At 41.0% G+C, this 27,212-nt stretch overlaps 1 protein-coding gene across 3 annotated transcripts in view; it reads right to left on the bottom strand.

Annotated features, from left to right (window-relative positions):
* The window catches only part of KIAA1958, a 163,097-nt gene extending 137,231 nt beyond the window's left edge, over nt 1-25,866 (bottom strand). For all 3 annotated transcript variants that reach the window (XM_081237169.1, XM_081237168.1, XM_081237167.1), the window contains exon 1: nt 25,755-25,866. The gene's annotated coding sequence lies outside the window, so the exon portion shown is untranslated. The remainder of the gene's footprint in view (nt 1-25,754) is intronic.
* Between the last annotated feature and the right edge of the window lie 1,346 nt (nt 25,867-27,212).

Genomic DNA, 27,212 nt, shown 5'->3' with positions numbered 1-27,212 from the left:
TAAGCATGACACCCTCTAGAACCATCCCTGTTGTCACAAATGGCAAGTAATGATCTAGTTTTTACGTGTTGGACACAGCAAGACATCACATGTTCTGGTATTTAAATATAATTTGACAATAACAAAAGCCTAATCAAAGACAAATATAGATGGCCTTTAGGAATTTGTTGTGTTTTTGAATTATCCTTGTGTCTCTTCTGGACATTTCTATACATTATTTTGCCTTCTTTCATGCCGGGTACATAGGTGCTCAGTGATTATTATTGAAAGAATAAATATTGTGTAAGAGAAGCAAAATAGGTGTGGTGATCATGAAAATAAATTCCAAATCCTACAGTTCTTTCAGGCATTTCCAGCAGATACATATGACTGCTATAAGTCATAGTAATGAGAAATGGAGTATACCTTTTGGAGTTCAAAAGCATTTTTATACTAACTTGTTTCTGATAAAACAGTAACCGCATGGGAATAATTTGGTTGCACTGGACTACGTTCATGTAATTGTTGGATTATTAAAGCGTTTAATTAGTATTTCAGTAAGTGCTGATATAAATGCATCACCTTGTCTCTTGTTCCCAATTACACAATAGTGTGGGAAGTGGACCAGTGTAATAGAAGAGAGGTGATTCAGTCCCCTTGGTGATATGTCATCTTAATTAAGATCAAGGAGTTCTTAAGTTTCATGTGTTTGGGAAAATGGCAAAGTGAAAACAGTTTTTTGCCATTTTACACTTGGCTTGATCAATTAAACTGGCTAATAGAAAGGAAGCAGCAAATTAAACTGCTTTTACATTTTGAAGACACTTAAGATGAAAATATAAAAGACAGAGGTAGATAAGCTACATGTATATTACTTTCAAGGAAATTTAATTCAGTCTTTAGCAATGGCTTTGAGTATAAGTACTACCTTCAGTTGTAGATAAGATAATGCATGTGGCATAATCTCAAGTAACTAAAGACAGAATGAAATTGATATTTTGCAGTAGCTGTGCATTATTTAGTATGTCTGATAAAGCAACAGCACATACCTGACGCTTTCACCACCATTTACATGATACTCTATACTCCAAGTAAGTGGGTATATTGGTCCTACGTTAACTTTTTTACAGTTAAGAGGTGTGGGCATCCTTTGTAAATTAATACACATAAGCTTAAACTACAGATAAGAGAGTGGCAGAGGAAGCAGAAGCACTGATAAAAAAGAAAACTAAAGGAACAGAGAAATAAACAAGGTTTGAAACTGTGAGAAATACATGGATTTTTTTCACTGTAACTATTCACTACAAGTATTCTAAATGAGGGAAAAACCCAGATCATCAAAAATTTATATTAGTGATACAAATAAACGTTAATTTTTACTTTCCAGTAAGAACAAAGTCAAACTATAACGATTAAAAATGGAAGCTAGAAATACTAATATCCTGAGTTTTCCTTCTAATAAACCTTTCTAGATCATCTGTGGTTTGGATCCAGCCAGCATATGTCGGTCCTTTTCAATACTGTCCCTAGCACCCGGCATACCCTAGTTGGAGCTAGGAGGTGCATGATAAATGATGTTTATATTTGATCTTTCTTCCCCCTTATGATGTGACTTGCTTGTGATGAGATTGCCATCTCCTCCTTTGTTTTTTTTTGTTTTTATAAATTTATTTATTTATTTATTTTTGGCTGCATTGGGTCTTTGCTGCTGCGCATGGTCTTTCTCTAGTTGCAGCGAGCGGGGGCTACTGTTCATTGCGGTGCGCGGGCTTCTCATTGTGGTGGCTTCTCTTGTTGCAGAGCATGGGCTCCAGGCACACAGGCTTCAGTAGTTGTGGCACGTGGGCTCAGTAGTTGTGGCTCGCGGGCTCTAGGGTGCAGGCTCAGCAGTTGTGGTGCATGGGCTTAGCTGCTCCACGGCATGTGGGATCTTCCCAGACCAGGGCTCGAACTCGTGTCCCCTGCGTTGGCAGGCGGATTCTTAACCACTGCACCACCAGTGAAGTCCATTTGTTTTGTTTTTGATTGTATTAATTTCTCCTTTACCTTACAGTCCCTTTCTTCTGTTGTTGTTTTTTTTAAATCATGTTCAAGCTTGTTAGTTGAATATTTTATTACTTTATTCTTCAATCTCTAAACATTTTTTCTAATAAAAGCATATAAGGCAAACATTTTCCCGGGTCCATTGCTTTGCCTGTTCTCCTTGGGCTTTAATGTGTGGTATTCTTAGTGTCTTGTATTTCTAAATAGTTTACACACTACTATTTAAAGTAGTAGTTTTTAAAGCCTGCTTTCCTTTCACATGAATCACATTTGGTATCTATCCAGTCCCTGTTCTTCATACACCTATCTCAGCTCCTGGTGCCTTTGAAAGGACCACGAATGATTCTTGGTCCAACAAGTTCTATTCTGGAAACAACCTCCTCCTTGGTTCCATACCACAGATATGACTGACTTGAAATGTGCAGTCATTCTCATTGCTTGCTTTGACATAGGCCCTGACCCTTGTTGAACCCACTGCGATCAGCTTCCTTATTTCCACTTGCCATATCTGCTTTTCTGTGGCTTGATCCTTGGGTATGGCATAAAGCTTACCCCCCTTACCCAGCCCTGAGTCTACAGCTGGGCAAGATGAATATACTAATTCAGAAGGACTTGGCTCAGCCTCTAGTGGGTCTTTGGTACAGCTGCCCATGGCACTGGGGAAAGGACTCCATCTCATTATGTGGACCTAATATTCAGCATCTGTCTCTTGGTCACAGTGGGCAGGATGGAAATGTGAATCAACATGTCCCAGACTTTTTTTTTCTTTATAGTTTTACTCTCAAGGTGTGCATCACTATTCACTACAGTTTGTCTGCTGTTTAGAAACTTTGCTGTCTTTGGAGCCCGTCACAGCTGCGCTGGTGGTGGAGCTCACAGTTGCCATCCCTGGAGGCATCTGGCACGTTCTTTTGGCCAGAATCTGCAGTTCTTTCTCCGGGCACATTTTTACTTGATTCCCATTTTTCTTTCAGGAGTTTCTTTTTCTCTAGGGTTTCCTTTGCTCTTTTTCTCCTTGCTTGCTTTCTCTTCTCTGCCTCGCGTTTTTCTTTGTAAACAGGACTGTTTTCACCATTGTAGAAAACATCCACTTTCTCTTGCAGGATTCGCTGAGCTAGGTTTCTGTTTTGATCGATGGATCTAGTCTGGTGGCATGTGCAACTCTGGCCACGTTTCTGCATGTGTAAAACGGAGGTAATACCACCTGACCTCAGGACTGGCCTCCCGGTGCCAATGTTCTGGGTGAACCGGCATCACCACAGGAGCAGGATCGCAAACGCCCCAGACTTCTTTTAGAGTCAAGTAGATGGTGGGAGTACCTTCAAGCTGCCAAGTGTGGGTGGCCTGAATAAGCAAGATACAGGGCTGTGTAAAGACAACTGGGCAATATCTTTCCTACCTACAGCAAAGCCACCTACCATCATAGCCACCATCATCAAAACCACCAATTAGAAACTGATTTCTTCAAAACTGAGTTATTTGTAGTGAGATGGATGGACCCAGAGTCTGTCATACAGAGTGAAGTAAGTCAGAAAGAGAAAAACAAATATCATATGCTAACGCATATATATGGAATCTAAAAAAAAAAAAAAAGGTACTGATGAACCTAGTTGCAGGGCAGGAATAAAGACACAGATATAGAGAATGGACTTGAGGACACGGGGTGGGAGGGCGAAGCTGGGGCGAAGTGAGAGTGACACGGACATATGTACACGACCCAATGTAATATGGTTAGCTAGTGGGAAGCAGCAGCATAGCACAGGGAGATCAGCTCTGTGCTTTGCGATGACCTAGAGGGGTGGGATAGGGAGGGTGGGAGGGAGGCTCAAGAGGGAGGAAATATGGGTACATGTGTATGCATATGGCTGATTCACTTTGTTGTGCAACAGAAACTACACAGTATTGTGAAGCAATTATACTCCAATAAAGATCTATTTAAAAAAAAAGAAACTGATTTCTTTTTATTACTCATGACACCTAATTTGAGAAGTGATGTCAGAATCAGATGCTAAGGGTGGAGGATGGTTCTGGAAGGATGCCCAGACCTTTCAGATACATTCATAATTGGATATGTTGATATTAAAGCACCAACCATGTGGTTTGAGAAGCTGTGGTCTGGATTACATGAAATTTAAGCCATATGTCAGTTCTGGTCTCTGGCCTGGAATTTCCTCACCTTGTTTTATACTTTTGAAAGTCCTAAGGAAGGTAGTTTAGAAGTTCTTAGTGAAATATTTTTCTAAAAATGATTAGAAGTGAGCCCTTGAACAAATCTTTCTGGAACGTATGTGTATGAACACATGCTCTAATGTCATTTTAGCACAGGTCATTAGTCTAGACTTGCATAGAACTGGCCCAGTATTAGCAGGCACTGATGAATCAGCTATGCGGGGTGAGGGAGGGGTCAGAGTGCCACTTGTAGAAAAGAAGGGGGGCATTGGCTGGCTGTAGAGTGTCCTCTGAGATGCCATAATTAGTGAGTAGATGGGGCCAGTGAATCTGCAAACTAGCAGAGGTGAGGTCAGGGGATAGAGCTGGTTTGGATGAGGAGTGTAGTTAATAATAGCTACCACTTACTGAGGACAGACTATGTGAGCTGAGTTGAGTGCTGAATATACAGTAAAAGAGAGGTGGTTGGTTGGACTGGACAGTGGCATTTGTGCAGAGAAGTTTCTAAAAGCCTTTTTTGCTGGATATGTTGTCAGTCTTTTACATATGTCATCTTACTACAACCATAGAACTAAGGTACTGTTACTGTTATTTCCATCTTATAAAATGTGAAAATTGAGTCTCAGAGGTTAAGTGAATTCTTCAAAGTTATACAGCTAGTAGTTGCTGGAGCCAAGATATGAAACATGTCTGTCTGATGCCAGAGCTTGTGCGTGGTGTACTGACTCACTGTGTACAGCACGTAAGATAAGACCTATGGGGTGATGTGTATCTTGAATTCTTTTCTTGAATTCTCCTTTAGAAAAAAAAAAAAAGCCTCTAAGTTCATCTCACTTTGTCTCAACAGACATTTAACAGGAACTTTGCCCTGACTGGACATCTGCAAGTAGCTCTTAGGTTTAAGATTTGAGGACGGAATGAGAGCTGGTAGGTTCAGCATCCATCCAACAGTGAATCTGAGTGGGTTGCCAGATGGTTACACTCAGGCCCACGTCGCACATATGATGCCGTTTCAGCAGAGGTGGCTTCTTTCAAAGGCAGGCTGTTCCATGTTTATAGACTGCTGACCCACAGGACTGGGAAAAAGTGTGGGTATTTTAGCAGAACCACAGAAAACTCAGTGTATATGACCTAAACATCGTTGACAAAGTTGTTAGCATTTCACTGTATATAAAAGAAAATGCTAAATTGAAACCCAAGATGAAAATATAGTGATAAAGTTAGCTCTGATTCAGATGGCTCTGGTTTTATTCTTGGACCTATGGGTGGGTAGGCATTGTTTATGTGGGGAGTTATGTTCCTAGAAGTCACTGCATATATCAAATCGCCCCAAATGGGGACTATACACTATATGCAAACCCCCTGATAGGTTTAAAGCAGGACTTTGGAGTAAGATTTCATAACTGAGGGAGCACTGAGGTTTGCAGCTGATTAAGCACAACTGCAGACTGCATTACAGAGATTTTGAGTTATTGTTACTTTGGGGCCTTTGTCAACCCCTCATCCCCCGCCAACACACACATGCACACACACCCAAATACACGGACACACACAAGGTTTCTGCTGCTCTTGTTCTTTCTAGCAAACTGATTTACCACTTCTAATTTTAATTTCTAAAGAATGGGGTTGTTTTTTGCTGTGTCCCTCTACCCCATCTTATTTCCTCTGTTGATTTCAGCTTTTTCAGTATTGATCGATCATTTCCCATCCCTATTCCCATGTATACACAGTCAACAAGATGTAATGGTGGCACTGATATTAGTGCTGAGGGATTAACATATCTCTGAAGGAGAGGACTGTGAGGTGTGGGGAGATTTGAGAAGGGTCTAATAACAATGCTGTTGAAATAAAAGGTGGATGGATCCAACCAAGAATATGTAAAAACTCAAAGCCAAAGCATGGGCAGTAGAAATGGACAGCAGGCACTGGTTTTTTTTCATATGCTTACAACCACTTATAAATTTTTGGCTTTGGGACTTCACTGGTCCAGTGGTTGAGAATCTCCCTTGCAATTCAGGGGATGCAGGTTTGATCCCTGGTTGGGGAACTAAGATCCCACATGCCACGGGGCAACTAAGCCTGCACACCACAACTAAAGAGCCTGCGTGCTGCAACTACAGAGCCCATGCACTCTGGAGCCTGCGTGCCACAATTAGAGAGTCCATGCACCACAACTACTGAGCCCATGCGCTCTGAAGCCCGTGCACCACAACTAGAGAGAAACCTGCATGCCGAAACGAAGAGCACTCGTGCCACAACGAAAGACCCTGTTGCCACAACGAAGACCTGATGCAGCCAAAACTAACAAAATAAATAAGTAAATAAATTGTTAGTTCTGGTGAGCCCACATTTGAAGGAGGTCCGATTTAGTAACCAGCTGCAATTTGTGCCACATCTTGGAATATAAGGAAAGAGTGTAACTGAGAGAACTGCTCTTTTGCAGTGGGGGAGAGGGGGGGTAAAATACACAACATAAAATTTACTATCTCAACTCTCTTTAAGTGTGCAGTTCATTGGCATTAAGTATATTCACATTATTGTGCTACCATCACTACCATCCATCCACAGAGAGCTCTTTTATGATGCTATGGAAAAGTGAGCTTTCCATCATAAAGATGTAGTGTGGTGTTGTCCAGAACTTTCTGCGATGATGGAAATGTGTCTCCCTCCCACTCTCCCTATCTGACCCCTCTAGATGGTCACAAAGTACCGAGCTGACCTCCTGGTGCTTTACAGCTGCTTCCTACTAGCTATCTATTATACATTTGGTAGTGTATATATGTCAATGCTACTCTCTCATTTCGTCCAGCTTACCCTTCCCCCTCCCTGTGTCCTCAAGTCCATTCTCTATGTCTGTGTCTTTATTCCTGTCCTGCCCCTAAGTTCATCAGAACCTTTTTTTTAATATTCCATATATTTGTGTTAGTATATGATATTTGTTTTTCTCTTCTTGATTTCACTATGTATGACAGATTCTAGGTCCATTCACCTCACTACAAATAACTCAATTTTGTTTCTTTTTATGGCTGAGTAATATTCCATTGTATATATGTGCCACATCTTCTTTATCCATTCATCTGTCAATGGATACAGGTTGCTTCCATGTCCTGGCTATTGTAAAGAGTACTGCAATGAACACTGTGGTACATGATTGTTTTTGAATTATGGTTTTCTCAGGGTATATGCCCAGTAGTGGGATTGCTGGGTCCTATGGTAGTTCTATTTTTAGATTTTTAAGGAAGCTCCAAACTGCTCTCCATAGTGGCTGTATCAATTTACATTCCCACCAACAGTGCAAGAGGGTTCCCTTTTCTCCACACCCTCTCCAGCTTTTATTGTTTGTAGACTTTTTTTTTTTTTTTTGCGGTACGCGGGCCTCTCACTGTTGTGGCCTCTCCCGCTGTGGAGCACAGGCTCCGTATGCGCAGGCTCAGCGGCCATGGCTCACGGGCCTAGCTGCTCCGCAGCATGTGGGATCTTCTCGGATCGGGGCACGAACCCGTGTCCCCTGCATCGGCAGGCGGACTCTCAACCACTGCGCCACCAGGGAATCCCCTATTGTTTGTAGATTTTTTGATGATGGCATTCTGACTGGTGTGAGGTGATACCTCACCGTAGTTTTCATTTGCATATCTCTAACGATTAGTGATGCCGGGCATCCTTTCATGTGTTTGTTGGCAATCTATGTATCTTCTTTGGAGAAATGTCTACTTAGGTCTTCTGCCCATTTTTGGATTGGGTTGTTAGTTTTTTTTGATATTGAGCTGCATGAGCTGCTTGTTTATTTTGGAGATTAAGCCTTTGTCAGTTGCTTCGTTTGCAAATATCTTCCCCCATTCTGAGGGTTTCTTTTCATCTTGTTTATGGCTTCCTTTGCTGTGCAAAAGCTTTTAAGTTTCAATAGGTTCCATTTGTTTATTTTATCTCCATTTCTCTAGGAGGTGGGTCAAAAAGGATCTTGCTGTGATTTATGTCAGAGTGTTCTGCCTATGTTTTTCTCTAAGAGTTTTACAGTGTCTGGCCTTACATTTAGGTCTTTAGTCCATTTTGAGTTTATTTTTGTGTATGGTGTTAGGAACTGTTCTAATTTCATTCTTTTACAGGAAGCTGTACAGTTTTCCCAGCACCACTTACTGAAGAGGCTGTATTTTCTCCACTGTATATTCTTGCCTCCTTTATCAAAAATAAGGTAACCATATGTGCGTGGGTTTATCTCTGGGCTTTCTATCCTGTTCCATTGATCTATCTTTCTGTTTTTGTGCCAGTACCATACTGTCTTGATTACTGTAGCTTTGTAGTATAGTCTGAAGTCCAGGAGCCTGATTCCTCCAGCTCTGTTTTTCTTTCTCAAGATTGCTTTGGCTATTCAGGGTGCTTTGTGTTTCCATACAAATTGTAAAATTTTTTGTTCTAGGTCTGTGAAAAATGCCATTGGTAGTTCGATAGGGATCACACTGACTCTGTAGATTGTTTTGGGTAGTATAGTCATTTTCACAGTGTTGATTCTTCCAATCCAAGAACATGGTATATCTCTCCATCTGTTGGTATTGTCTTTAATTTCTTTCATCAGTGTCTTAGTTTTCTACATACAGGTCTTTTGTCTCCTTAGGTAGGTTTAATCACTAGGTATTTTATTCTTTTTGCTGCAGTGGTAAATGGGAGTGTTTCCTTAATTTCTCTTTCAGATTTTTCATCATTACCGTATAGGGATGCAAGAGATTTCTATGCATTAATTTTGTATCCTGCTACTCTACCAAATTCACTGATTAGCTCTAGTAGTTTTCTGGTAGCATCTTTAGGATTCTCTATGTGTAGTATCATGTCATCTGCAAAGAGTGACAGCTTTACTTCTTTTCCGATTTGGATTCCTTTTATTTTTTTTATCTTCTCTGATTGCCATGGCTGAAACTTCCAAAATTATGTTGAATTACAGTGGTGAATGTGGGCAACCTTGTCTTGTTCCTGATTTTAGAGGAAATGGTTTCAGCTTTTCACCACTGAGAACGATGTTGCCTGTGGGTTTGTCATATATGACCTTTATTATGTTGAGGTAGGTTCCCTCTATGCCTACTTTCTGGAGAGTTTTTATCATAAATGGGTGTTTTTTGTCAAAAGCTATTTCTGCATCTATTGAGATTATCATATGGTTTTTATCCTTCAATTTGTTAATATGGTATTTGTTAATATGTATCACATCACAGTTTGTTAATATGTATCACATTAATTGATTTGCATATATTGAAGAATCCTTGCATTCCTGGGATAAACCCCACTTGATCATGCTGTATGATCCTTTTAATGTGCTGTTGGATTCTGTTTGCTAGTATTTTACTGAGGATTTTTGCATCTATGTTCATCAGTGATGTTGGCCTGTAGTTTTCTTTTTTTGTGACATCTTTGTCTGGTTTTGGTATCAAGGTGATGGTGGCCTCATAGAATTTTGAGAGTTTGGGAGTGTTCCTCCCTCTGCTATATTTTGGAAGAGTTTGAGAAGGATAGGTGTTAGCTCTTCTCTAAATGTTTGATAGAATTCACCTGTGAAGCCATCTGGTCCTGGGCTTTTGTTTGCTGGAAAATTTTTAATCACAGTTTCAATTTCAGTGCTTGTGATTGGTCTGTTCATATTTTCTATTTCTTCCAGGTTCAATCTCAGAAGGTTGTTGCTATATTTTCTAAGAATTTGTCCATTTCTTCCAGGTTGTCCATTTAATTGGCATATAGTTGCTGTGGTAATCTCTCATGATCCTTTGCATTTCTGCAGTGTCTGTTGTTATTTCTATTTTCATTTCTAATTCTGTTGATTTGAGTCTTCTCCGTTTTTTCTTGATGAGTCTGGCTAATGGTTTAGCAATTTTGTTTATCTTCTCAAAGAACCAGCTTTTAGTTTTATTGATCTTTGCTACTGTTTCCTTCATTCCTTTTTCATTTATTTCTGATCTGATCTTTATGAGTTCCCTCCCTCTGCTAACTGTGGGGGTTTTTTGTTCTTCTTTCTCTAATTGCTTTAGGTGTAAGGTTAGGTTGTTTATTTGAGATGTTTCTTGTTTCCTGAGGTAGGATTGTATTGCTGTAAACTTCTCTCTTAGAACTGCTTTTGCTGTCTCCCATTGGGTTTGGGTCGTCGTGTTTGTCATTTGTTTCTAGGTATTGTTTGATTTCCTCTTTGAGTTCTTCAGTGATCTCTTGGTTAGTGAGTAACGTAGTGTTTAGCCTCCATGTGTTTGCATTTTTTACAGTTTTTTTTTCCTGTAACTGATATCTAGTCTCATAGTGGTGTGGTCGGAAAAGATACTTGATACGATTTCAATTTTCTTAAATTTAACAAAGCTTGATTTGTGACCCAAGATATGATCTATCCTGGAGAATGTTCCATGAGCACTTGAGAAGAAAGTGTATTCTCTTGTTTTTGGATGGAATGTCCTACAAATATTAAGTCCACCTTGTTCAATGTGTTATTTAAAGCTTGTGTTTCCTTATTTACTTTCATTTTGGGTGACCTGTCCATTGGTGAGTGGGGTGTCAAAATCCCCTACTATTATTGTGTTACTGTCGATTTCCCCTTTTATGGCTGTTAGCATTTGCCTTACGTATTGAGGAGCTCTGATGTTGGGTTCATAAATATTTACAATTGTTGTATCTTCTTCTTGGATTGATCCCTTGATCATTATGTAGTGTCCTTCTCTGTCTCTTGTAATAGTCTTTAAAGTCTGTTTTGTCTCATATGAGAATTGCTACTCCAGCTTTCTTTTGATTTCCATTTGCATGGAATACCTTTTTCCATCCCCTCACTTTCAGTCTGTATGTGTCCCTAGGTCTGAAGTGGGTCTCTTGTAGACAGCATATATACAGGTCTTGTTTTGTATCCATTTACCCAGTCTGTGTCTTTTGGTTGCAGCATTTAATCCATTTACATTTAAGGTAATTATCGATATGTATGTTCCTATTACCATTTTCTTAATTGTTCGGGGTTTGTTATTGTAGGTCTTTTCCTTTGCTTGTGTTTCCTGCCTAGAAAAGTTTCTTTAGCATTTGCTGTAAAGCTAGTTTGGTGGTTCTGAATTCTCTTAACTTTTGCTTGTCTGTAAAGGCTTTAATTTCTCTGTCGAATCTGAATGAGATCCTTGCTGGGTAGAGTAATCTTGGTTATAGGATTTTCCCTTCATCCCTTTAAATATGTCCTGACACTCCCTTCTGGCTTGCAGAGCTTCTGCTGAAAGATCAGCTGTTAACCTTATGGGGATTCCCTTGTATGTTATTTGTTGCTTTTACTCTGCTGCTTTTAATATTTTTCCTTTGTATTTAATTTTTGATAGTTTGATTAATATGCGTCTTGGCGTGTTTATCCTTGGATTTATCCTGTATGGGACTCTCTGCACTTCCTGAACTTCACTATTTCCTTTCCCATGTTAGGGAAGTTTTCAACTATAATCTCTTCAAATATTTTCCCATACCCTTTCTTTTTCTCTTCTTCTTCTGGGATCCCTATAATTCGAACGTTGGTGCATTTAATGTTGTCCCAGAGGTCTCTGAGACTGGCCTCAATTCTTTTCATTCTTTTTTATTCATCTCTGAGGCAGTTATTTCCACTATTTTATCTTCCAGTTCACTTACCTGTTCTTCTGCCTCAGTTATTCTATTGATTCCTTCTAGAGAGTTTTTAACTTCATTTATTGTGTTGTTCATCATTGTTTGTTTGCTCTTTAGTTCTTCTCGGTCCTTGTTAAACGTTTCTTGTATTTTCTCCATTGTATTTCCAAGATTTGGGACATCTTTACTCTCATTATTCTGAATTCTTTTTCAGGTAGACTGCCTATTTCCTCTTCTTTTGTTTGGTCTGGTGCGTTTTTACATTGTTCCTGCGTCTGTAACATATTTTTTTTTTTTTTTTTTTTTTTTGCTGTACGCGGGCCTCTCACTGCTGTGGCCTCTCCCGTTGCGGAGCACAGGCTCCGGACACACAGGCTCCGCGGCCATGGCTCGCGGGCCCAGCCGCTGCGCGGCATGTGGGATCTTCCGGGATAGGGGCACGAACCCGTGTCCCCTGCATCGGCAGGCGGACTCTCAACCACTGCGCCACCAGGGAAGCCCCTGTAACATATTTTTTTGTTGTTTCTTTTTTTTGATGGGTGGTGCTGTATTCCTGTCTTACTGCTTGTTTGGCCTGAGACGTCCAGTACTGGAGTTTGCAGGCAGTTGGACAGAGCTGGGTCTTGGTGCTGAGATGAGGACCTTCAGGAGGCCTCACTCCAACTGATATTCCCTGGGGTCTGAGGTTCTCTGTTAGTCTAGTGGTTTGGTCAAAGGCTGTTTTAAACAGGATTTGGGTAAATCAGTGAATTTGATGAATATGTTAGTCGGGTAGTGAATCCTTCCTAGCATTAGCTGTACGAAACCAGTCTAAAATTGCAAAACTAAAAAAAAGTTTTTTAAACTTCTTTAAAGAAAAGTTAAGAGAATTTTGGGGGGAGTGAAAAAAATCTTGAAAATGTTTCTATATCTGCCTGGATTCATCCAGATGCCAGAAAAGGATTCGTTTGGCAAATTTCCAAAAGCAACTGAAATGCTACCTTTACTTAAACTACATTTGGGATATATTTTCACTAAAAATGATTAAAATCTTAAGTTTCGTCCAGGAGTTAAACTTCAGTTATAGAGAAATTCATTAATGTAGAGTTTCTTGTTTTTCAAGATGCCAGATAAATGAAGAATATTACTGAATCGTAATTGTCATGAATGTTAACAACCTGAGTAATTCAGAAAAGAATTAAACTCTCTGCAACAAATATATATGGGTTTATCACTATATTATAAAGCAGATAAACTACAAAAGCTATTAATCAAATTACTGCATACCTTACTTTTTTTTTTAACCTACACAGATATCTGTCTGCCTTGATCAATAGGAAAAAAATAGTTTCCAACATAATAACAAAAAATCATTCTAGGAATAAATAAGGACTTCTAAGCAAGCAGGATAGAATCAGAAGCATAGTTCTGAACTCTCTTCATATCTATTCATAAAAACAGATGGAGCAGACCAAGAAATAGACTCACACATATGCTCAACTAACTTTTTACAAAGGTGCAAAAGAAATTCAATGGAGGAAGGATAGCCTTTTCAACAAATGGCGCTGGAGTAACTGGACATCCACAGGCAAAAATGAACCTCAACCTAAACTTCACACCTTAAATAAAAACTAACACAAACTGGATCAGAGACTTAACTGTAAAACAATAAACTAAACAAAACAAAACAAAAACTGGTATAAAACAACATACAAGAAAATCTCTGGGATCTGGGGCTAGGCAAAGAGTTCCTAGACTTGAAACCAAAAGCAAGATCCATAATAGGAAAACTTGGTAAAATTAAAATTAAAAATTTTTGCTCTGTGAAAGCGCATGTGAAGAGGGTTAAAAGACATCTATAGACTAGAAGATAGCATCTGCAAACCAAATATCTGACAAACGACTAGTATCTAGAATAGATAAAGAACTGTGAAAACAGTAAAACAAGCCAACAAAAAATTCAATTAGGGGCTTCCCTGGTGGTGCAGTGGTTGAGAGTCCACCTGCCGATGCAGGGGACACGGGTTCGTGCCCCGGTCCGGGAAGATCCCACGTGCCGTGGAGTGGCTGGGCCCGTGAGCCAGGGCTACTGAGCCTGCGCGTCCGGAGCCTGTGCTCCGCAATGGGAGAGGCCACAGCAGTGAGAGGCCCGCGTACCGCAAAAAAAAAAAAAAAAATTCAATTAGAAAATGGACAAAAGACATAAACAGACATTTCACAGAAGAAGATATACAGATGGCAAATAAGCACATGAAAAGATGTATAACACTAGCCATTAGCCAAAACCACAAGATTATTAAACACACATCAGAATGGCTAAAATAAGAAACAGTGACAACATCAAATGCTAACAAGGATGTGGAGAAACTAGATCACTTATATATTGCTGGTGGGAATATAAAATGGCACAGTCACTCTGGAAAAGTTCGGCAGTTACTTAAAAAATTAAATGTGTAATTACCACATGATATTGCAATTACATTCCCGGGTATGTTTCCCAGAAAAAATTAAAAGTTATGTTCATAACATCTTTATTTGTAAAGGCCAAGAAATGGAATCAACCTACATGTCCTTCAGCAGATGAATGCTTAAATAAACTATGATAAATCCATGGACTATTACACAGGAATAAAAAGGAACAAACTACTGATACATGCAACAACCTGGATGTATCTCCAGGCAATTATGCTTAGTGGAAAAAGCCAATCCCCAAAGGTTACATACTGTATGATTCCATTTATATAACATTTTTTTAAATGACAAAGTTCCAGAAATGGAAGACCTCGGGCTTCCCTGGTGGTGCAGTGGTTGAGAGTCCGCCTGCCGATGCAGGGGACACGGGTTCGTGCCCTGGTCCAGGAAGATCCCACATGCCGCGGAGTGGCTGGGCCCGTGAGCCTTGGCCGCTGAGCCTGAGCATCCAGAGCCTGTGCTCCGCAATGAGAGAGGCCACAACAGTGAGAGGCCCGCGTACCGAAAACAAACAAACAGAAATGGAAGACCTCATAATGGTTGTCAGGGGTTAGGGAAGGGGTGGCAGGGTGGGAGAATGGAGGGGCTGGTAGAAAGAAGTACATACACAGGTGATAAAACTGTACTGAACCTGATACACACACATATGAGTAAAAGTAAAATTGGAAATCTGAATAAAAGTGGACAATTGTACAGATGCCAATGTATTCATTTGTTAGGGCTACCATTACAAATTAAATACCACAGAGTGGGTGACTTAAACAACAAAAATTAATTTTCTCAGTTCTGAAGGCTAGAAATCCAAGATGAAGGTGTTGGCAAATCTGGTTTCTTCCGATGCCTCTCTCCTTGGCTTCCAGATAGCCACCTTCACATTGTGTCCTCACATGGTCTCTCCTCTGTACACACATCTCTGGTATGTCTTTTTGTGTCCAAATTTCCTCTTATAAGAACACCTGTCAGAATGGATCATGGCCACCCCAACAGCCTCGTTTTAACTTAAGCACCTTATTAAAGGCCCTAGCTCGAAATACAGTCACATTCTGAAGCATTGGGGGATCAAGGATTCAACATATGAATCGGGGGAATGCAATTCAGCCCATAACAGTCAACAGCCTAGTTGTGATATTACAAGTATAGTTTTACAAAATGTTAACCATTAGGGGAAACAGCAAAGTATGCAAAGAATCTATTATTTCTTCCAATTGCAAGTGAATCTACAAGTATATGGGGGTGGCAGGAGTGGGGGCAGATAAAATAACTAGGATAACAAAAGGTAAGATCAACAGAATTAGGTGTTGAAGTAGCCCCATGAACCTGAGATGAGTATGCAGAAGCTAAAACACTCACATAAACAGGACTCACACAGGATCAAAAACTGGGCAGGTGAGGAGAGAAAAAAGAGGAGTTCTGATAATTATATAACCTGGAACAAGAAATTACCAACAATTACCCTCAAAAAGAAAGGATCCCATTTAAGTAAAACTGGATGAGAGAAGAGTAAAGTCTCTCAGGCTTCTAGAGAAGACTACAAGACCATGGGGACCTACTAAGAGGCCTTAGAAAGAAAACTGTTGGGGGACTTCCCTGGTGGTTCAGTGGTTAAGACTCGGCACTTTCACTGCCGTGGGCCTGGGATGGATCCCTGGTCGGGGCACTAAGATCCCACAAGCTGTGCAGCGCGGCCAGAAAAATTCTTTAAATTAAAATAATAAAAATTTTTAAAAAGGGGACTTCCCTGGTGGCACAGTGGTTAAGAATCTGCCTGCCACTGCAGGGGACACGGGTTCCATCCCTGGTCCAGGAAGATCCCACATGCCACAGAGCAACTAAGCCCGTGTGCCACAACTACTGAGCCCGTGCACCTAGAGCCCATGCTCTGCAACAAGAAGCCACTGCAAGGAGAAGCCTGAGCACCACAACTAGAGAAAGCCTTTGTGCAGCAATGAAGACCCAATGCAGCCAAAAAAAAAAAAAAAATTAAAAAAAAGAAAACTGTTGGGATTAAAATCTAAACCAAACAAAGAGGCATCACTAAGGATAAAGGATAAAGATTCTCAAAGGAGGCCAATCTCAGAGAATATCACAGCAGAGACTAGATAAAGAGGACATATTTATTCCTGTATGTTGAAATATAATATACAATTAGAAAAGGGTAGAAATAATAAGTGAACAAGTTGCTCATATTTCACCATTTCACAAACAGAAGACATTTATGTAACCAGCAACCAGATCAAGAAACAGAATATTACCCACACTCCAGAAGCCTCCATTTTTCTCCTTTCTTGTCACTAATCCCTCAACGGATCATGCTTGCTAATGTCCACTGGCCAATGTAAGTTATGTGGCCAAAATTAGACTCACTGCAGAAAGAGACAACACAAGGGTGTAGACACCAGGAGATGTGATTTATTTGGGGTCATCAATGTAACACCCTACCACATATTATACTGATGGTCATTTGGGCACACTTCAGTTTGGGGCTATTACAAACAGTACTATGAACATTCTTGTACATTTATTTGGTAAGCATTTATCTTCAAGTGGAATTACTGAGCTATAGGATATGCATATGCAGCTTTAGCAGATACTGCCAAACAACTTTCCAAATTGCTTGTATCCATTTATATTTCTATACCAATTTACACTTCCAATAGCAGTGCATGAGAATTCCAGTTACTCTACATTCTCACCAACACTTGGTATTTTTCATTTATTTCATTTAGCCATTCTAGTGGGTATGTATTGGTATCTCACTTTGATTTTGAATGGCCATATTTTTAAATACTTCACATAAGAAACCAAGGAGAAAATTTCAAACCTTGAAACTAAGAAAACTACCTTGGTCCACTTCCACCCCCATCACAGAAACCTCCTGAAGTACAGGTAAATCTCTCTAATTTATACATGAACAAGAGAAAAGAACACAATATAACCCTATGGAAAGTACTGTGAGAAAAAAGATTAAAAAGAACCAAATTACGTACCAGTAGTCAATGAAGGAACATCACAAAAATATGGCCATAAAGCAGATGAAAACTGTAATATTTCAATATGAATTGAAAGAAACTAAGGAAATGATAGGATGCTATGAAAGAAAGCATACATCAGAAATAGAAAAGCTAAAAAAAATGACAATGGCCAAATAACAAGAGCATTTAAAAAGAGAAATGACAGAGCTCAGTATGGAACAGGAAAGGAAAAAAAAAATTCAAAAGGAAGACAAAACTAGAAGGAACACTAGGCTTAATAGATAGACACCATGGAAGGTACATTAAAGAGACTAAAGGAGAAAAAGAAAAAAATACAGCAAATATAAAAAGTAAAATAAAAAGAATTTGAATAAAGTATAGACATAAATGATAAGCAAAGAAGATTCAACATATATGTAACAGAAGACCTCAAGGAAAATAAAAATAATGGAAAAGAATAAATATATAACTGATGAAAATATTTTTTTTAAAAATTTGAGCCAACATAATAAAACATCCATTGTGTATCTGGAAAAATTAACAGAGAACAGCCAACACTTAAGACGTATTCTAGTAAAATTATTTGCCTTTAAAGATGAAGGGAGACTTCCCTGGTGGGTGGTCCAGTGGTTAAGATTCTGTGCTCCCAATGCAGGGGACCTGGGTTCGATCCCTGATCAGGGAAATAAGATCCCACATACTGCAAGTAAGCCCACACACCACAACTAGAGAAGCCCCGCAAGCCGCAACGAAGAGCCCATGCACTACAACAGAGACCCAGCACAGCCAAAATAAAAACAATTAAAAAAAAAAAAAAGGTATGTGTATGGGGTAAATGTCCTTTGGACATCTAGGAAAAAAGATAAAGATACTTAAAAAAGAAAGAAAATCATATTGGTATTAGACTCTGACAACACTTTTTATCAGAATACAATATAGCAGGACTCAGCAAACTATGGCTTATGTACCAAATCTAGCCCACTGTCCAGTTCTGTAAATAAAGTTTTACTGGAACACAGGCATGCTTGTTCATTTATATATTCTCTATGGCTGCTTTTGCACTGACATGGCACAGTTAAATAATTGTGACAGTGACCTATGGCCCACAAAGCCTAAAATAATTACTATTTGGCCTTTTAAAGAAAAGTTTTGTCAAATCTTAAAACAGAATAACATATTTAAGATACTTGAGGAAAGGGGAATTCTCCAGTGGTCCAGTGGTTAAGATTCTGAGCTTCCGCTGCAGGGTGAGCAGGTTCGATCCCTGGTCTGGGAACTAAGATCCTGAATGCAGAGCAGCCATAAATAAATAAATAAATAGAATAGAATAGAATAAAATTACTTAAAAAAAAAGAGAGATGCAAACATTAAAAGAAAAAGAAAAGGTATCTGAGGGAAGAAAATGCAGGCTAAGTAATTATATTCAGCCAAAATGCCCTTCAAGTTTAAAAGCCACAGATGAACAGTTTGAAATATGAAAGACAGAAGATATTACTCACACAAGCTATTTATGAGGATTCATTGAGCTTCAGACTATCAAATGATGATTATAGAAGCCTTAGCACAAGGACTTATGTTGTAAACTGAATATATTCAACTGTAGAACTAAAACCAATGATGGGCAAAGGTGACAGAGTAGTTTGTGACTTGTATGGTGTGTACAGACAGAACTGAGAAATCTTAGGGAGCAGGAATTGACTGGTCTAGGCACTTGATTATGTATGGAAGACAGGACTGAGAATAAGGGAGCCGTCACAGATAACTCCTAAATTTCTGGATGGGGAAAATGGATGGAGACAGTACCACTCACTAAGCTAGGGAACACAAGAAAAGACACAGATATGAAGAGAAAGATAAATCAAGTTTTGGGCATGCTGAATGTGAAGTGTTTGTGGCATATCAAATGACTGTGTCCAGTTGGTTGTTGTATACATCTGGATTTCAGCAGAGAGGCCCTGAGTGGATATCAGATTCAAGAGTCATCAGCCAAGGAAGGTGTGAACTGATCAGAATGGCGTGTAATTTACCATGCAAGTAGCAAGGCCAATATCCGAAAAAGAGCACCAAAAGAAACATGTCCTTAGAATTCACAAGAAAATAGCATCAGCAGTTTCACTACATTTGGCTACACAGAGATTCTCCTGCATTTGAAACCAATGATTAAGAAGTTTCTACTTTAGGGCTTCCCTGGTGGCGCAGTGGTTGAGAGTCCGCCTGCCGATGCAGGGGAAACGGGTTCGTGCCCCGGTCTGGGAAGATCCCACATGCCGCGGAGCGGCTGGGCCCGTGAGCCATGGCCGCTGGGCCTGTGCATCCGCAGCCTGTGCTCCGCAACGGGAGAGGCCACAACAGTGAGAGGCCCACATACGGCAAAAAAGAAAAAAAAAAAAAAAAAAAAGAAGTTTCTACTTTAAACTATTCAAAATAAAGTATTTAAAAATAATGAATATGGGGCTTCCCTGGTGGCGCAGTGGTTGAGAGTCTGCCTGCCGATGCAGGGGACACAGTTTCGTGCCCCGGTCTGGGAGGATCCCACATGCCGCGGAGCAGCTGGGCCCGTGAGCCATGGCCGCTGAGCCTGTGCGTCCGGAGCCTGTGCACCGCAATGGGAGAGGCCATAGCAGTGAGAAGCCCACGCACCGCAAAAAAAAAAAAAAAAGTAAAAATAATGAATATGAAGAGTGAATAAAAACAAAATAAAGCCTTTAACTCCCTACTTTAATTATTTTTAATGGCATACGAAGTTGATCATATTGCTGTCTACTGGACCTTGCACTCAAGTGAAAAAATGCCAAGGGAGTAAAAAAGGTATAAAAGATGAAATCCACTATAAAATTACACATATGGAGTGAAGTATGTATGTATGTATGAAAGACAATGGTGGAGGAATAGGCTGTATTATCAGCTGAATTGTGTTCTCTCCAAATTCATACACTGAAGCCCTAACCCCCAGTACTTCAGAATGAGACTGTACTTGGAGACTGGGCCTTTAAAGAGGTAATTAAGGTAAATGAGGTCATTTGGGTGAATCCTAAGGATATGGACTGATGTCCTTACAGGAAGAGAGGAGATTAGGTCACAGAGGGGCACATAGGAAGGGCCATGTGAAGATACCTAAGGAAAACAACCATCTACAAGCCAAGGAGAGAGGCCTTAGAAGAATCCAACCCTGCCAACATCTTATAGCTTCCAGAACTGTAAAAAAATAAATAAATTTTTGCTGTTGAAGCCACCCAGTCTGTCGTACTTTGTTTCAGCAGCCCTTGAAAACGAATACAGGCTAGAGAGAGAAAGTAGTCCTAGTTGGGTAAGAGTTCACAGATATTGATAATATTCCAGTAAGTATGAAGCCTTGTAACAGAAAAGTAGAGCTTTTGCTATGTGGTGATTATGGCTTATATGCAACAATAAAATTTTTTAAACAGTAAGTATTTACAAGGGAAAACAGGGAAGATACTGACAAGGGAAAAGTGAAGGGACACAATACTGGCAAGTAGAAAAGGACGGAAGAGGTTAAAGTAGTGTCAGTTTTGAGAAAAATCAAGAAGAGAGAAATCCAACCAAGATATGTCCTATTCCTGACATTTTAATGAACTAAAAAGGTAAATAAAATAACCCAAAAACAATTCAGCCAAGGAAGGGAGAGTAATGGAGGCAACTTTGGATAATTCTCTAGAACTCAAAAGAATTTTTTTTTAAAATTTCAGCTAATGGAACCCTTGATGATTAACAAATAAAAAAAAGTTTTCAGGCATCAAATGAAAAGATATTTGCTATGGGTATTAATGGAATTCTTTGAAAGTTATTTTTGTGTTTTTTGTTTCTTAACAAACAGGTAATAATTACTAGCAGCTGCACTACTTCTTGCCCTGCATCCAGAGCTACAGAGGCCCAAGAGGAAGTAAGGTGGAGGGGAAAGCAATTCTCCAACTTGAAGACCTGCTTCCTCGTGCCAGGCCGGTCAACATTAAGGCAGATCAGAGGGGGGAAAAAGCTGGAAGAAAAATGCACCATTTGTGGTAAGACTTTCAATGTTTTAAAAAGTTTCTTAAAAGATTTAATGTCTTCTTAAAGTTATTTAAACTTATATTTAACATAAAGTTGCACAATTTATCTTTTGAGACATCTTTTGATGCTACTTTTCTTTCAGTACAAAAGGACCAATTACTGATGTCCTAGACCACATCCCTTTGCTTTCTATATTACTTTTAAGTGTGATAAAGTGTTTCTGAAATACATCTTCTTTGTCACTAGAGACACTGGTTTTACCGATATGCAATACTCAAAAAGCTCTCGAACCGGTTTAAGTGTGAGACTCTGCAAAACAAACATGAATACTGCTGCATAATTTGCGTTTCTCCAGAAAAGGGTATTACACTTTGTTGACACTGCATACAAAATAAAATGCAAAAATTTGCATTTTCAGTACTTTTGGTTTCTTGACCTTTATTTGAATTTGAGACTAAGCTTTACCAAACAACAGAATTTACACTGTAACTAGCCAACCACAGTCCTCATTATGGAATCTGTGCAGTGCATTTGTTACCTAGGAAACAGAGGAGAGCACAGGCAGAGTGCAATTTCAGTATAGCAAAAGAATTCTCCAATCATGCTGGTAAATAAAGTCCATAAATCAACTAATCAGAAGCAAAGTCAAGAAGTAACATGGAAGAGTTAAGCTCTATGGAAACTTTTTTCAAGGCAAAAAAGAAACCTGTGGGGTTTCTTCAGGCGACTCTGTAGGTCTCTTCACTAAATATTATGAGCAGGTTTCTTTACAAACACAAACTGTCAAAAAATAAACTGTTCAAAATAAATGGCTTCTCTCCAATCTTCAGCTTCTCTATTTTTGACACTATTTAAGAGAAAAAGCTTCTTTAGAGCCAGCCTCATACATCTGGTAGCAGAATATTAGTCCAAGAATGAATTCTGCATTTTCGGCAAGCAGCAAGGGTATGTACTGCTCTTAAACAACGCAGGACGATAAAGGCTGGAATGAGAGGTCACTGTCCGTACCTCTCACAGTCAGGCCTACTTTCCCAAGCTACAAAAAACTTCAGGAAAAAGAAATTGAAAATCCCAGATCTTTTATAAAGAATAAAATTGTTGGGCTTCCCTGGTAGCGCAGTGGTTGAGAGTCCGCCTGCCAATGCAGGGCAGGGGACTTGGGTTCGTGCCCCGGTCCAGGAAGATCCCACATGCCACGGAGCGGCTGGGCCCGTGAGCCATGGCCGCTGAGCCTGCGCGTCTGGAGCCTGTGCCCCGCAACGGGAGAGGCCACAGCAGTGAGAAGCCCGCGTACAGCCAAAAAAAAAAAGAATAAAATTGTTAACTTTTCAGCTTTCCCCCTGGTTATTACTAATGATAATACTAGTCATTTGAGGATTCCAGGTAACATAAAGTGAACATTTTAAGTGTCTTTTAATGGTACCACACTAATAACTAACAAACAGGAAAAGACTAGAAAAGCCTATGGATTTTAAAGCCTGTCAAACTTAACTGTGAACAGCTTAGTGTTGTTAAAAAAAAAAAAAAACTGGTATATATCAGATTCTACTGCTCAGCTACTGATACATTTAAAACCCAACTTTACACAAATTCAAAATTTCTGGAAGCATTTATTTGTCATAGTATCAAAAGCAGCAGAAAAAATTTTCAACCATGAGATGTGAAAAATAATTTACATGCCTTCCTAAACACCAACATACCAGATGAAAAATCAGATGAAAATATGAAAGAGTCTCTGGAATGCTTCTGATTAACTAAAATAGTACTGTTAATTACAGAAAAACAAAACACAAAACAAAAAAATTAATATCTACATATCACAGTCAAAAAACAAAAACAAAACAAAAAAAACAGGTGTTATCTTCTAGCCACCCTAAGTAGCCACCCTAAGTAAACACACCATGCCAATCCCAGAAAACTGTTAGACACAGCTACAACTCTGCCAAGCAATTCTCAATGCAGGTCACACTCTTAATGTTTAGTTTACACAGTGACTCCATTAAACCTTAATGCTACAACTGACAGCCATGTAAACAAATACATAAACATGCAATTCAATTTGTTAGCTTATCTTTTTTAATACTGGGAAGAGCTGATGAAGAGTCTGTAAAGAGCTGAAACTCTGGAAGTGTTTTAGAACTCTATTCCACCATTCATGGTAAAGTCTGAACAAATTTCAACACTTAGCCTCTCTGGGCCATCCTTATTAGAAAAGGAAGAGGTATCTTGCTCAAGGGCCTACCAGCGCCTGACACTGAGCTCTGTGCAGAGTTTAAATTCATTTATCTAATCTAGAACAGAAGTCAAAACAGGAACTAATCAAAGAGGCTGGCATGACCTTTGTTAGATGTACCCTCTTCTAAGTTTTAAGTAAAGTGTACAAAAATGTACACTCCAGGCATTTACAAAATAAGGCATGAAATAATATTAATCTGTTAATGTAAAACTAGGACAAGAATCTAGGATACATTTTTCTCCTAGAAAAAGACCACTATTTTAGGCATACTAAACTGTCTCCTCTCTATAATGACAAAAATCAGTTTGCCTAGTTAACACTATATTAAATTGTATATTGTTTTCCGACAAATTTCTACATGTTACTTGACAAAAATTTAAATAGCAAATATTTTTTCCACCATAATAATTTTCCTTCATGCTTGGATGATAATACTTTTATTTTTTAAGAAAGACTACATTTCCTACATATAGCTGTACATATAACTGCATGTCCCCAAAACTGTTTTTTTTGATCTCCTTGGTAACCATCAGATTTAAGTTTGTCAATATGGATTCTCAAACAATAAGCAAAAAAAAAAAGTCTTCAGAAATGAGTAGATAGAGGTGAATGCCAAGATATAAATCCACACCTGCGTTAAAAATCTGAATCTGGAAGGGTTTCCCTGGTGGTGCAGTGGTTAAGAATCTGCCTGCCAATGAAGGGGACACGGGTTCAAGCCCTGGTCCGGGAAGATCCCACATGCCACAGAACAACTAAGCCCGTGCCCCACAACTACTGAGCCTGTGCTCTAGAGCCCACGTGCCACAACTACTGAAGCCCACGCGCCTAGAGCCCAAGCTCCGCAACGAGAAGCCACTGCAATGAGAAGCTCGCCCACCACAACGAAGAGTAGGCCCCCCCGCAAGCAGAGAAAGCCCGCGCAACGAAGACCCAATGCAGCCAAAAAAAAAAAAACCCACTAAAAAAAACTGAATCTGGAAAATTAATTTTCTGGGTGCTTATGCAACTTCATTTATTATCTGAGTATCTACAAATACGCAGCAACTGTTCATAAAAAACATATAAATAATACAAATCAGAAATATCACTTAGAGTACTTTTCAAAAGTTATATCCACCATATACAACCCAGTCGTTGGGTTATAAACAGAGAACACATAAATACATATAATAGAATAGGGAAAGCACAATCACAGGGAGAAATGATCAGTTCTAACGTTCATGTTCTCCCCGTATGTCGTGAAAGATCTCATATCTTAAACCAGCAAAAATAAAGGTTTTAGCCTGGGCAGAAAGTTAGATAATTGTTTATCGCACTCCAGTCTAACCTCCACTGTGGAAATGACTTGCTTGTTAACTGTTTATTTAATAGGTAGAAGATTCTGTCATGTTAAACCTAAGGAGTCTGGGAAAAAACAAAACTTTACCTCCAAAAGTTATACATATATGTAACAATCACAGCCGTATTCATCTTTTATTTCTTGCCTTTAAGTCCCTATCAGAAAGAAAGAGAGAGAGAGAAAGAAAGAAAGAAAGAAAGCCATCAGAATACTAAAAAACACTCTGATTTTGGTCAGCCCAACCTTCTCCTACCGAGGGAAATCTATTTCTCGATGTATTTGATAACAAACACAAATCACTGTGCGCAGCCTCAGACGGGTTGGGGGGCGGAAGAGCCCTTCGGAGAAAGCCCTCCTCCGTCAGAAACAATAAATAAGGGACCCAAGCGATGTACGTTCCTACACACACGCCCCAAACGCACCTTGGCGTGCCTCGCGGGAGGGAAACAAGTCTGGCAAAGCCCCGAAACACCTCTCTCCCTCTCTCTCCAGAACCTCCTCAAGACTTGAAAACTAAGAGAGCAGATCTTTTCTTTCCCCTTTCCCGCCCTCCTTTCCACCTCCAACAAACCCGAGAGAGGGAGCGGGCGAGCCAGACCCACGCAGCGCGCCCGTGGCCGCGGCGGCGACAGGAGACGCTGGGCGGCGGGCCGGCCCAGGACAGACAGGCGAGAGCCGCGGCCGCCGCTCGCTCGGCCGCCGGGGGTTTCTACCCCCTCACGCCCCCGAGGCCGTCGCCGGCGACGTCCGGCCGCCCGGCTCTCAGCACTGACTCTCGGCCTTCTCGCGCCACCCCCCGCCAAGCCCAGAGGAACAAAAGGAGGGTTCAGCCGGGTCACTGCTAGGCCGCCGAGGGGGGGGAGGCGGCGCGGACGCCAATGCGACCTCCCCCCACACAAAGGGGCTCTCGACCCCGGGCGCAGCGTCGGCGCGCTCGTCCCCGCCCCGCGCGCGGGCTCTCACCCACCTGCAGGTGTCTGTGCGTCTGTCCATAGGAACGCGGGCAGCGAGGGGGCCTGTAGGAGCCCGGCAGCAAGGGCTGGAGGGGGCGGAACGAAGGGGAGGGAGGGAGCGCGGCCACAGGGCCGAGGAGCGAAGGCAAGTAGAAAGGTGAGGCGCCGGACGAGCGACGGACCGAGGGGCTGGGGGCGGGGGCGCCAGCCTGGCTCCGCCGACCGGCGCGCGCCGCTCCGTGCGCCCCGGGCTCCGCGCGCCCGACTCCGAGCGCGGCGGGCAGGCGGGGGGCGGGGCGCGGGCGGGGCGGGGCCGGCGAGCGGGGCGGGGGCTCGGACCCCGGCCTCCAGCCGGCACCGGAAACGCACTGTGGTCCGGGAGACCCACAGGAAGTGTGTAACGGCCCTCCCACGACGCGCACCAAGCTAGCGGCGGAGGCTGTCCGGAGTAGGTGTGGACCGACCCTACTGCTACAGACACGCGACCAGGAGCTCGGTCTCCGCAGCCCGACAGGCGTGGGAGTCACGATCCCCTTTGCGTTCTCAAGTGGGCAGCACCTCCCCTCCTGCCACACGCGCCAGGCCCGCGGCTCCCGCTGCCCTTCGCAGCTTCGTACAGCTCCACCTAAATGCCAGGATCAGACCTCCTTGCAAGACCCTGGGTTTGTCAGGCGTGTGATACCTGTTTTAACGCGCTGAGTGGAGTCACCTCTACATCCAGGCATGTGCAAGAACACCTCCGATCGACAGACGTACAAACCACAGTCACCGCTGCCCGGTGGAAGTTTCTAATACAGGTACAACCACACGCACCCATCCCGTGGAGGGAGCCGGGCTGCTGAATAACACCTAAAACACACTAAGACCGGGAAGCATATAGTAACACCACCTGCACAGCTCGGCACAAGGGAGGTAAGGCTGGACCAGGCGCCCTCCACCTTTTATTTTATCTACCAAACACTTTCATAGTACTTACACTAAGTGCTTAGCGAATATTAATTTGCTTAATCCTAAGAACTCTATTTAGTGGGTCTTGTTAGCATTGCTGTTTTGCACATGAGGAAACAGGCACAGACAGTAAGAAAGCTGCCCAAGATCACATAGTAGCAGGAGGAACTCAGATTCGTCCCAGGCAGTCTGTCTCCGTGCTCCTTTCTACTTACAGCCCTAAGCATCTCCAAAATAATAATAATGGCAATAACTATCATTTAAAGCATATCTGATTAGCCATATGTAGTGCTCACATCTTGGCCTCACCCCAGCTGTGACAGGGAAACCTCATTCCCTCCTACCCTGGGGTAAGTGAGGGGAAAGAGTATGACTGAGCAGAAAAAGAGACTAACTTCTGAACAAAGGAGAAAGGATTCCTAACACCTTTGTCTATCAACACTCCTCCTGGATGAATTTTAAAATCTGTAAACATTTTTGATAAATAATGTGTCCAAAAAAAAGAAAAAAGCAGGGACTTCCCT

Source organism: Mesoplodon bidens (genome assembly GCF_964165515.1).
Source record: "Mesoplodon bidens genome assembly, chromosome: 6".
NCBI classification, from domain to species: Eukaryota; Metazoa; Chordata; class Mammalia; order Artiodactyla; family Ziphiidae; genus Mesoplodon; species Mesoplodon bidens.
This window is presented reverse-complemented; position numbering and strand designations above follow the sequence as displayed.